At 45.4% G+C, this 10354-nt stretch overlaps 1 protein-coding gene across 1 annotated transcript in view; it reads left to right on the top strand.

Moving 5' to 3' along the window:
- The window catches only part of LOC120913456 (3-galactosyl-N-acetylglucosaminide 4-alpha-L-fucosyltransferase FUT3-like), a 50454-nt gene continuing 40100 nt past the window's right edge, over window positions 1-10354 (top strand). The window contains exon 1 of the mRNA XM_040323390.1: window positions 1-232. The gene's annotated coding sequence lies outside the window, so the exon portion shown is untranslated. The remainder of the gene's footprint in view (window positions 233-10354) is intronic.

Here is a 10354-nt window from a genome sequence, read left to right as displayed (position 1 = left end):
ACACGTGGAGAGTGCTGGAGCCTGAGGTAGCGGCTAGCGAGGGGTGCGAGGCTGCGAGCCGCACTGGAGTGACACCCGTCGGATCCCATTCTCTCTGTGGTCGGGGGCTGATCTGATCACTCTCGGCACAGCCTAACAGAGTGCAGCTGCCTCCCCCTCCCCCTCCATGTCAACACAGGAGGAGGGGACCTGACCAGTCCACTGTCTGCTGTGCGTATCCCGATCATCTGAGGTATATTATAGGACTGTGGGGGGAGGGGGGTCTGTATTGGCACACGGGGACCCGACCAGTCCACTACTGCTGTGCGTGTCCCGATCATCTGAGGTACATTATGGGACTGTGGGGGGGTCTGTATTGGCACACACAGGAGCGGACTTTATCTGATGGGGGCATGACATCATCAGTGACTTGAAATATGCCTTGGCAGGGAGCAAGGTTTGGTGTAGTAGGTACTGTTCCGGAGAAAAGTCCAGGGCTATACCTGTCATATGGGCTCATACCAAGGGGCACATATCACCCAGGGCACCTCTTCTCTGTCATCACTCTCTGATGTCTGTCCATTATGTTATGGATGACTTCTGCACATTGCCCACTGCAAGCCAATGTCTAATGTCCCTAGCCAGTGCCTGCTGCATGCCATTACCTAATGCCCCCCAGATAGTGCCAACTACATGTCACTACATAATGCTTTCCTCATGTCCCCAGCCAGTGCCTACAACATGCCACTGCCGAATGCTTGTCTCATGTCCCTAGACAGTGCCTACTGTGCCAATAATTGCCTCATGTTGCCAGTCAGAGCCTACTGTATGCTTCTATTTAATGCTTGTCTTATGTCACCAAACACTGCCTACTGTACTCTCTACTTAATGCATGTTTCATGTTAACAGTCATTGCCTACTGTACACCCCTAATGCTTGCCTCCAGTCGTGTCACAAGTCATTGCCTAATGAACCCAATGCTTCCCTTATGTCACCGCCGGCAGTCAGTGTCTACTCCTGCATGCTTCTACCCAATGCTTGCCTCCTGTCAGCGGCCGCTAACTAGCGATTGGCTCCTGTACGTTGGCTGTACAACCCCTGATTGGTTATGTTCTCATGACATTTTGTTATTATGATGGGCAGTGACCATCCAAATCAAGAAGATTGATTTGATCTTTGTTTCTATAATTAATAATTATATGATCTGTCTTCTGTATTGTTAGGGGGTGGGTTTGTATTTGTAGGGGGGTCTGTACTGTAGGGGAGGGGGGCTGTAGGGGGCGTCCAGAGCTGTGGGGGGCTGTATAATGCAAAGGGGCCCAGAGGTGCAAGGTGCTGTGTAATGTAAAGGGGCCCAGAGGTGCAGGGTGCTGTGCAATGTAAAAGGGTCCAGAGGTGCAGGGTGCTGTGTAATGTAAAAGGGTCCAGAGGTGCAGGGTGATGTGTAATGTAAAGGGGTCCAGAGGTGCGGTGCTGTGTAATGTAAAGGGGTCCAGGGTGCTGTGTAATGTAAAGGGGTCCAGAGGTGCAGAGTGCTGTGTAATGTAAAGGGGTCCAGAGGTGCAGGGTGCTGTGTAATGTGCAGGGGATGTGTAATGTAAAGGGGTCCAGAGGTGAGGGGGCTGTGAAATGTATAAAGGGACCAGAGGTGCAGGGTGCTGTGTAATGTAAAGGGGTCCAGAGGTGCAGGGTGCTGTGTAATGTAAAGGGGCCCAGAGGTGCAGAGTGCTGTGTAATGTAAAGGGGTCCAGAGGTGCAGGGTGCTGTGTAATGTGCAGGGGATGTGTAATGTAAAGGGGTCCAGAGGTGAGGGGGCTGTGAAATGTATAAAGGGACCAGAGGTGCAGGGTGCTGTGTAATGTAAAGGGGTCCAGAGGTGCAGGGTGCTGTGTAATGTAAAGGGGTCCAGAGGTGCTGTGTAATGTAAAGGGGTCCAGAGGTGCAGTTGTGGAGAGGGGGTACACATTAGTGACAAAAAGATATTGAAGCATACAGGGGTATGCAGGGGGCACAGTGGGGTGTTTTTTACATTTTAAGGTGGAGGGGGGGGGTGCCAGATATAGGATCCGCCCCGGGTGCCAAATGCTCTAGGTACGCCCCTGGTCGGAAGTCTGACGGAAAGAAAGAGAACAGGTTCTCTATCTAAGGTGCATCGGACTTCTGACAAAAAAAGTCAAATGGAGGCTACACTCGGCTGGACTTTCCGAGAAAAAAACTAACTTTTTTCTTGGAAAGTCCGGCCATATGTACGAGGCATAAGTCTTATATACCTGATGACGTCAGTGTGGTGAAACGTGTTGGGCAGGGCTTGCTGGTGGCCCTCCCGCTTACCTATTTCCAGTAATTGGAACGCAGATGAATGTCATTTGCTGGAAACACCATTGCATGTGTTATTAGCGTGTGTAATGTGAGCATTGTGTGACTAGTATTTTAAATGTTTTTATTAATTTAAATAAAATGGTATCATGCTATGAAGAGTTGGCTGGTTTTTATCTCCCCTTACATCAGTGTTTCTCAATTCCAGTCCTCAGGCCCCCCCAACAGGTCAGGTTTTCAGGATTTCCCTCAGATGAAAAGGCTGTGGTGATTACTAAGGCAGTGAAACTGATCAAATCACCTGTGCAAAATAATGGAAATCCTGAAAACATGACCTGTTGGGGGGGCCTGAGGACTGGAATTGAGAAACACTGCCTTACATGCACACATGACAAAATATCACAAAGGAGTATCTACCCACGTCAAACAAGTACAGCGGGGATAGCAAAAGGAATGATGTTGTTTTTCATACAAAGTACTTGTCAACGCTGTATCCTGGCCTAGGCCAACAAGGCCCAGGCCTAGGGCAGCACTTTGCAGGGGGCAGCACGGAAAGAGTCCCCACGGCTTGCACTAGTGTAGCGCCAGTCTTATGGGTTGGACTGGGCTGAGAGGGAAATTAATCTAGCGCCCCCATAAAGCGACCACACTGCTTCCAGTATGCGGGCGGGCGGCATTCTGCAACTGTGTGGGGAGGGGGGGGGAGAGGCGCTGCTTTTAATTTCAACTGTCTTATCATCCTGGACCACAACACTTCCTCACTGTGCTATATGTTTTCTGCTGCATTATTGGCATGGTTATATCTTATTAGTCCTCTCCATAAAATTATCAGAAATTTGTGCTCAAAGTAGAACTATAGACAACACTTTCATTTCATTTTGGATAGAGTAAGGGAGGGTTATAACCCATCAGGATTTTTTTTTAACATCCCTGTCCCATTGCAGAGATTTCCCTTCACCTCCTGTCCCATATACAAACAGGAAGTGAGAGGAAATCGATGCAAATTAAGGGAACTAGTGTCGAAAATTTCAGGGTGGGTCTTAAAAAGAAAGGGGTGTGGCATTGACAGAAAGGGGTGGGTCGTATTTAAATTAGGGGGTGCATGAGTTTAGTCAGGCTTTGGGCAGCACAAAACCTAAATACACTATTGGTGCTTGTGTCATCATGGTCTGGTGAATGTGAGAACAAAGGAGGGGAGCACGGATTGTTTTCACACAGATCACTGGATGTCATGAAATCTGAGGCCCTGAGCACCTTAATGGACTTTTTATGTTTATGTTTTTTTATTGTTTATTATAGTACACTTATGAGATATTAGTGTTGGAATTGACTTGTTTACAGGTACAGAGCACTTTCTATATATGAATTTTTATACATGATTTTTTACATATGTATTGATTCACAGACACAGAGCACTTTTATATCATAAATTGATTTATTTATTTGCTTATAAGTATTAGCACTGGTTAGGCAACAACAAGTATTGTTACAGTGAGCACTATTTATTGGTTTATATGCACATATTGGTACACACATTCATTAAAAGAGAAGTATGGTTTCCTCTTTTTTGTTTAATCCTAATCCTTACGAGCTGCTAGTATCTACAAATCTTTCATCTGCTATAGGAAGTGCCCCGTTTCTGTTAAAACCTTGCCCTGGTTGACACTGGTGCGATTTGACATGCCAAATCAGCGGCATTTGCCGGCAATTTCTGGCAATCGTCCTAATTGGTGCGACGCTCTGTAATTGCAGTCTATATCGGGACAAGCAAGATTGAATTCAGCTGAACTCGCACGGCTTCATTCCCACAGCCCAGTGTTAACCTGGGCTAAACCTGAGTTCCGTTGAAATTTTTTTTTTAAGTCAGCAGCTACAAATACTGCAGCTGCTGACTTTTAATATTAGGACACTTACCTGTCTGGGGTGCCCACAATGTCCTCCCCCGAAGGTGATCTGTCCTTTGTCTCCCAGTTAGAGGCGCCACCATCCTCGGTAAGGGAATCAGGAAATACCCTTGTGGCCGCTGGTCCCTGCTGTCTTCTGGGACTTTTGTGTCTCCCAGAAGACAGTGGGGGGAGGAGAAGGACATGGCGTAGATCGCCGTGGATACTGTGGCGATCTATGCCCGGAAGTGTGAGCAAATACCTGTATTAGACAGGTATCTGCTTCCCCCTCCCCTCTGAAATGTGCCAAATGTGGCACCAGAGGGGGGGAGGAATCCACTTGAAAATTCCTGTGGGAGGGTCTACAGACTTTCATACAGCGTCATACTGACAATGTCTGGTCTGGTTTTGCAGACAGAACGATCTAAGCACACGTTCAGGAAAACAGCAGACTTCAGTTAGTGTAAAAGTCACTGGCAGTGCTCTGTATATTATATTTCACTCTCCTGGTAAAATTATAATACAAAGAATACATTTTTAAATTAAAATTCAGCACTGGCTTTTGTCAGCATTGCCTACATGGTGAGGATAGGGATGGCATCAGTGGTGAGGATAGGGATGACATCAGTAGCAGTGGTGGGGATAGAGATGACATCAGTGGTGAGGATAGGGATGACATCAGTGGCAGTGGTGGGGATAGAGATGACATCAGTGGCAGTGGTGGGGATAGAGATGACATCAGTGGTGAGGATAGGGATGACATCAGTGGCAGTGGTAATAGGTATAACATCAGTGGCAGTGGTAAGGATAGGGTTGACATCAGTGACAGTGTTGAGGATAGGGATGACATCAGTAGTAGTAGTGAGGATAGGGATGACATCAGTAGCATCACCACCACTGTTACTGATGTCATCCCTATCCTCACCACCACTGCCACTGATGTCGAAGGGTTTTTCAATGCTTTATTCTCCAGGCCAACAGGATAAAGTTGATGAATAGAGAGAGAGAGAACCTTGCAGTATCAGGCCTGGATATTAAATGGAGCAGTCAGTACTTCTCTGTATAGTACCAATTTGTAACTCGTCGCCACTCCAACTGAGTGGGTAAAGTGCCCCCGGGCAGACCCTTTTCCACAAGCCTGGCAGCCGATATGTCACTTAGGATTTCTGGGAGGAACAGGCCTGTCTCTAGGCCTGGCTCTAAGGCCCCTGCTATAGGCCAATTACAATAACTGAGCTAGGTAGATAAATGGAGCGAATCCTCCCAGTAAATTTCTGCATTGGTCACCAGATGACAGCAAACATACCTGTCAGCATTCTGGTCACCGGATCCCTAATTGGTTTGTTCAGGCTCTGTTGGACGACCTGCCTCCGGGTCCTCCTCAAACCGACTCCCCAATCGAACGGCACCCAGCCTGGGATCCTTTCAATAGAACCGGGAACCCAGCAAGTCACTTGGGTCCTCTTGTACCTCCGGATGAGGGTTTGTGTAGCCTGCAGTTTTGGCCAGGTGGGCCACGCCGGCGGGGTCCATGGATGCGCGCACCCTGAAGGTGGATGCCGCACCAGGAACGGGGACCCCGCGAACATTTTAGAACACATGACACCTGTCACAGATATACTCCTCGCCAGCATGCCCCATGAGGGAAAAAGCTCCTCTGATTGGCTGCTGGAGAAACTTAATCTGCCAGAACCCCACTGGTGCCAACTGCTGGCCAGGGATAGTAACGCATCCCTGGAGCACAGACAGATCCAGTGGACATTTCTGGAATAACAGAAGTCATAATTTAAATAAATTGTGAATGGGAGCAAAATAACTCTCCCATTCCCCACTAACTTTAGCGTAGTGCCCATACTGAAAGTAAGGGGGCGCTACAGTAAGAAATGCAATGGAAGTATGAGGGTATCATGTACCACCTATTTTTGCATTCCCATACTTTGCCTGTAAGTAATATTGCTGTATTTATTTGATCTTGATGGAGATTATCCCCATTCAGGGGTAATCATTGTGCAGACAGCTACACCACAGACAGCAAGGATTAACTTGCCACACATTTTTGGCAGTGTTGAAATGTAAGACCTTGCTGCACATTTTCACTGGCAAGTTGTACATTTGAAGGGCACTTGAAGCACAAGTTCTAGTTGACACTTTTCCAATTTGAAGCACATTTGCGTGGCAAGTCTCTAGCAAGAGCAAAGTTGCAGTGGTGAGTCTATAGCTAGAGCTCTGCAAGTCTACAGCATGAAAATCCAGCCACAGTGACCCCTGTATTTCCACTTCTTGATTAGGGTTTGAACACTGCTGATTGGCATTCTCAATTCCTTGGATATCTTTTTATATGCCTTTCCTGGTTTATACAGTTCAACTACCTTTTCCCGCAGATCTTTTTACAGTTCGTTTGCTTTCCCCATATCTCAGTAGATCATCAGTATATTTATTATCTAAATATTCTTCACTATGGATGTTTGACAAATGTAAAACCTAAAGCCTAAAAATTTTTACAAATTTTCTTAACAGTTGAATTAGCAAACGTTTTTCATGCATTTTTAACTAACCTCAACTAAAAACCTTTTTTTTTCTTTTTTGATTGGGTGGAAAAGAGAAAGATATTTCCATAAGAAACTTTTCTTTGAATCCATTGGTGAGGTTGCTTCCTGTCAGTGGTGGCTCGTGCATTGTGGGTGCACGGGCACAGCCCCTCTAACACCGCCGCCATCCTGACCCTCTTCAGGACTCTGGGCGCATGATTATCTATGGCGGAGGTTTGTTTTTTGAAGCACCTGATTAGAGCCAGAGGCTTTAATAGGCTTCAAAATAGGGTGGGCTCGGGGTGCAGAGCATTGCGTCCTGAGCCCACCCAGTTGTGTTGCAACAGTGAATTAATATTCGCTGTTGCAACACTGATCCTCCTCCCGGCCAATCGGGAAGCGGGTCTGATACCCATCGCCCGACTGACTGAAAGGACAAGAGACCCTTTTGGACGCCTAGGAGGAGGGGAGGAGACGCAAGGCGGAAGCCGCTATGATATCAGAAGAGGAAATGCTGCCAGATGCCCACCGAAGCCTGATCCCCTGCCCGATGTGCCTGCTGATCCCTGCTGCTGTGTGCCCGCCTATCCCTGCCGCCAATGGGGTAAATGCTGGTGGTCCAGCAGACAGCAGGGGGGTTTTGAGGTGTCACTGAGGTGATTGTTTGCTGCCCCCCCAAACAAAAAGCCACCAGCTGACACCCAGATAGCAGGGATAACTTGCCACAAATTTGTGGCATTGTTGAATTGTAAGTCTGCTAACTTGCTGCACATTTTCACAAGCAAGTTGTACACTTGCAGAGCACTTGAAGCACAAGTCCTAGTGGACACTTTTCCAATTTGTAGCAAATTTGCGTGGCAAGTTTCTAGTAAGAGCAAAGTTGCAGTGGTGAGTCTACAGCAAGAGCTTTGCAAGTCTACAGCGTGAAAATCTAGCCACAGTGACCCCTGTGGTGAGATGACTATTGCACAACATAACTGAACCAGAACTTACAACCGACTTGCAAAATGACCGCCAAGGAAACAAAAGAGTGGTCTTAAGAAAAAGCACATTAAGGTTGGAGTGGCCTAGCCAGTCTCCAGACCTTAATCCCATAGAAAATATGTGGAGGGAGCTGAAGGTTCGAGTTACCAATAGTCAGCCTCAAAACCTTAATGACTTGGAGAGGATCTGCAAAAAGGAGTGGGACAAAATCCCTCCAGAGATGTGTGCAAACCTGGTGGCCAACTACAAGAAACGTCTGACCATCTGATTGCCATCAAGGGTTTTTCCACCAAGTACTAAGTCATGTTTTGCGGAGGGGTAGAATTCTTATTTCACTCATTAAAATGCAAAGCAATCAATTTATAACTTTTTTTTTTTTTTTAAATGTGTTTCTCAGGATTTTTTTGTTGTTATTCTGTCTCTCACTCTTAAAATAAACCTATCATAAAAATGATAGACTGATCATTACTTTGTCAGTGGGCAAACGTACAAAATCAGCAGGGGATCAAATATTTTTTCCGCTCACCGTAAATATAGAGCCGAGTTTGCGGATTGTATTCCTCTCTTTCTTTTGCTTGAATCATTTATCCAAGGCCAAGTATTTGTACCTTTTCAAATATGAACATCTCAGGCTTTTCTGTAAGGTCACCCTGCCCTAACTGCTAGCGTATACCCACAGCCCAGCCGGTCACATCTAATGAGAATAAACAGCCATGTGACGATGATCAGAAACATTGATATACAATTCTAAAGAAGGAGCTTGTTAAGTAACAATGGAGAATTATGGTAATATCACTTCTTTCATCTTGTTTGGAAAAATATATTGGTTTGTAATACATTGTACTCTGTCACTTGACAGCTCTGAGCTCTCTATTTACCATTGGCGTATACATGGGCCTTGGATGTGCAGGACTATTCAGCTATTAATTTATAAAAAAAAAAGGTAATTTTTTTATTTAAATGTGCAATATATAAATAGCTATAACCAAAAATAATATCAGAGAATGTTGTTCCTGGAAGTTATACAATTGCCTTTAGGGCTCAGGAAGAAAGAGTTGGTAGAAAGTGGTAGAACAAATAGGACCATTATTCAAAGCCAACCAGCGGGATAAATCAATTACAATGCCAATATGAACACTGTTTTACCTGTTAAAAGGATTTATATTTCTATTCTTCTAGTTCTGACTATTACATAGACCTGCTAGACAACAAAGCCAGCTATACTGAAGTTAAACCGGTTGTATACCGCTATACCCCACCCCCCCCCCCCCCGGGAAAGGTAGAGTCATAATGTGCAAGTATGCCTTATTATAGGCTTAACTATAGGTAAAAGGCAGTAAAGGAAGTTTACATCCTCTTTAAAATGGTAGTAAATTCAGCTTGTGATTTTTACCTACAAGTAAGCTCATAATAAAGCTTACCTGTAGGTAAAATGAATGGTGCACATTTAGGAGATATTCTAGCGAGCAGTAGCCAGTGATGTCACCGCAGCCTCGGCCATTCAAGAGACCACAATCTGTGAACTCGGAAGGAAGACTGGGTGAAGATGGAAGCCTCTGCGGCAGCGACTATGCTTGGCTAGAGGGCTTAATTTAAAAGATGGACTTTTTTCAAGCAGATTAATTATGAAAGAGGCTGAAATTAAGTTAATCTAGGTATTTACACTGGCTGCATTAAAAAATCTATTATTAGGTACGTAACAGCTTTCATTGGTGTTTTTATGAGACAAATGATATAAAGTGGGCTACTTTTTTTTATACATCTTCATGTGCTGGATATATAAAAAAACAAAAAAGAGCCTAAATAAGTAAAGAAGGTATTAATAAATAAAATGTTTGATACGGATATCATAGTATCACGTAAAAAGTGCCACTGTGCCAGTGCCTGAATTAAAGTGCAATCCAAGACTCCATTGGCTAGATTCAGGTAAGGGAGCGTATCTTTAACGCGGCGTAGCGTATCGTATTTACGCTATGCCGCCTTAAGTCAGAGAGGCAAGTACTGTATTCACAAATCACTTGCCTCCTAACTTACGGCGGCGTAGCGTAAATGTGGCCGGCGTAAGCGCGCCTAATTCAAATGAGGATGGGGGGCGTGTTTTATGTTAATGTTTGGTGACCCGACGTGATTGACGTTTTTTACGAACGGCGCATGCGCCGCTTCTGTACATATCCCAGTGTGCATTGCTCCAAAGTACGCCGCAAGGACGTATTGGTTTCAACATGAACGTAAATTACATCCAGCCCCATTCACGGACGACTTACGCAAACAACGTAAAAATTTCAAATTTCGACGCAGGAACAACGGCCATACGTAACATTGAATAGGCCAGCTATTTGTTGGAATAACTTTACGCCGGAAAATGCCTTACGTAAACGGCGTATCTTTACTGCGACGGGCGCATGTACGTTCGTGGATCGGCGTATCTAGGCATTTACATATTCTACACCGAACTCAACGGAAGCGCCACCTAGCAGCCAGCCTAAATATTGCACCCTAAGATACGACGGCGTAGGAGACTTACGCCGCTCATATCTTAGCCTGATTTTCCAGAATACGCTTAAATTTACGACGGCGCAGATTCAGAGTTACGTCGGCGTATCTACTGATACGCCAACGTAACTCTCTCTGAATCTAGCTACATAAAAACAATATTCATTAAAC

This window comes from Rana temporaria, chromosome 9, assembly GCF_905171775.1.
Source record: "Rana temporaria chromosome 9, aRanTem1.1, whole genome shotgun sequence".
Classification (NCBI taxonomy): domain Eukaryota; kingdom Metazoa; phylum Chordata; class Amphibia; order Anura; family Ranidae; genus Rana; species Rana temporaria.
This window is presented reverse-complemented; position numbering and strand designations above follow the sequence as displayed.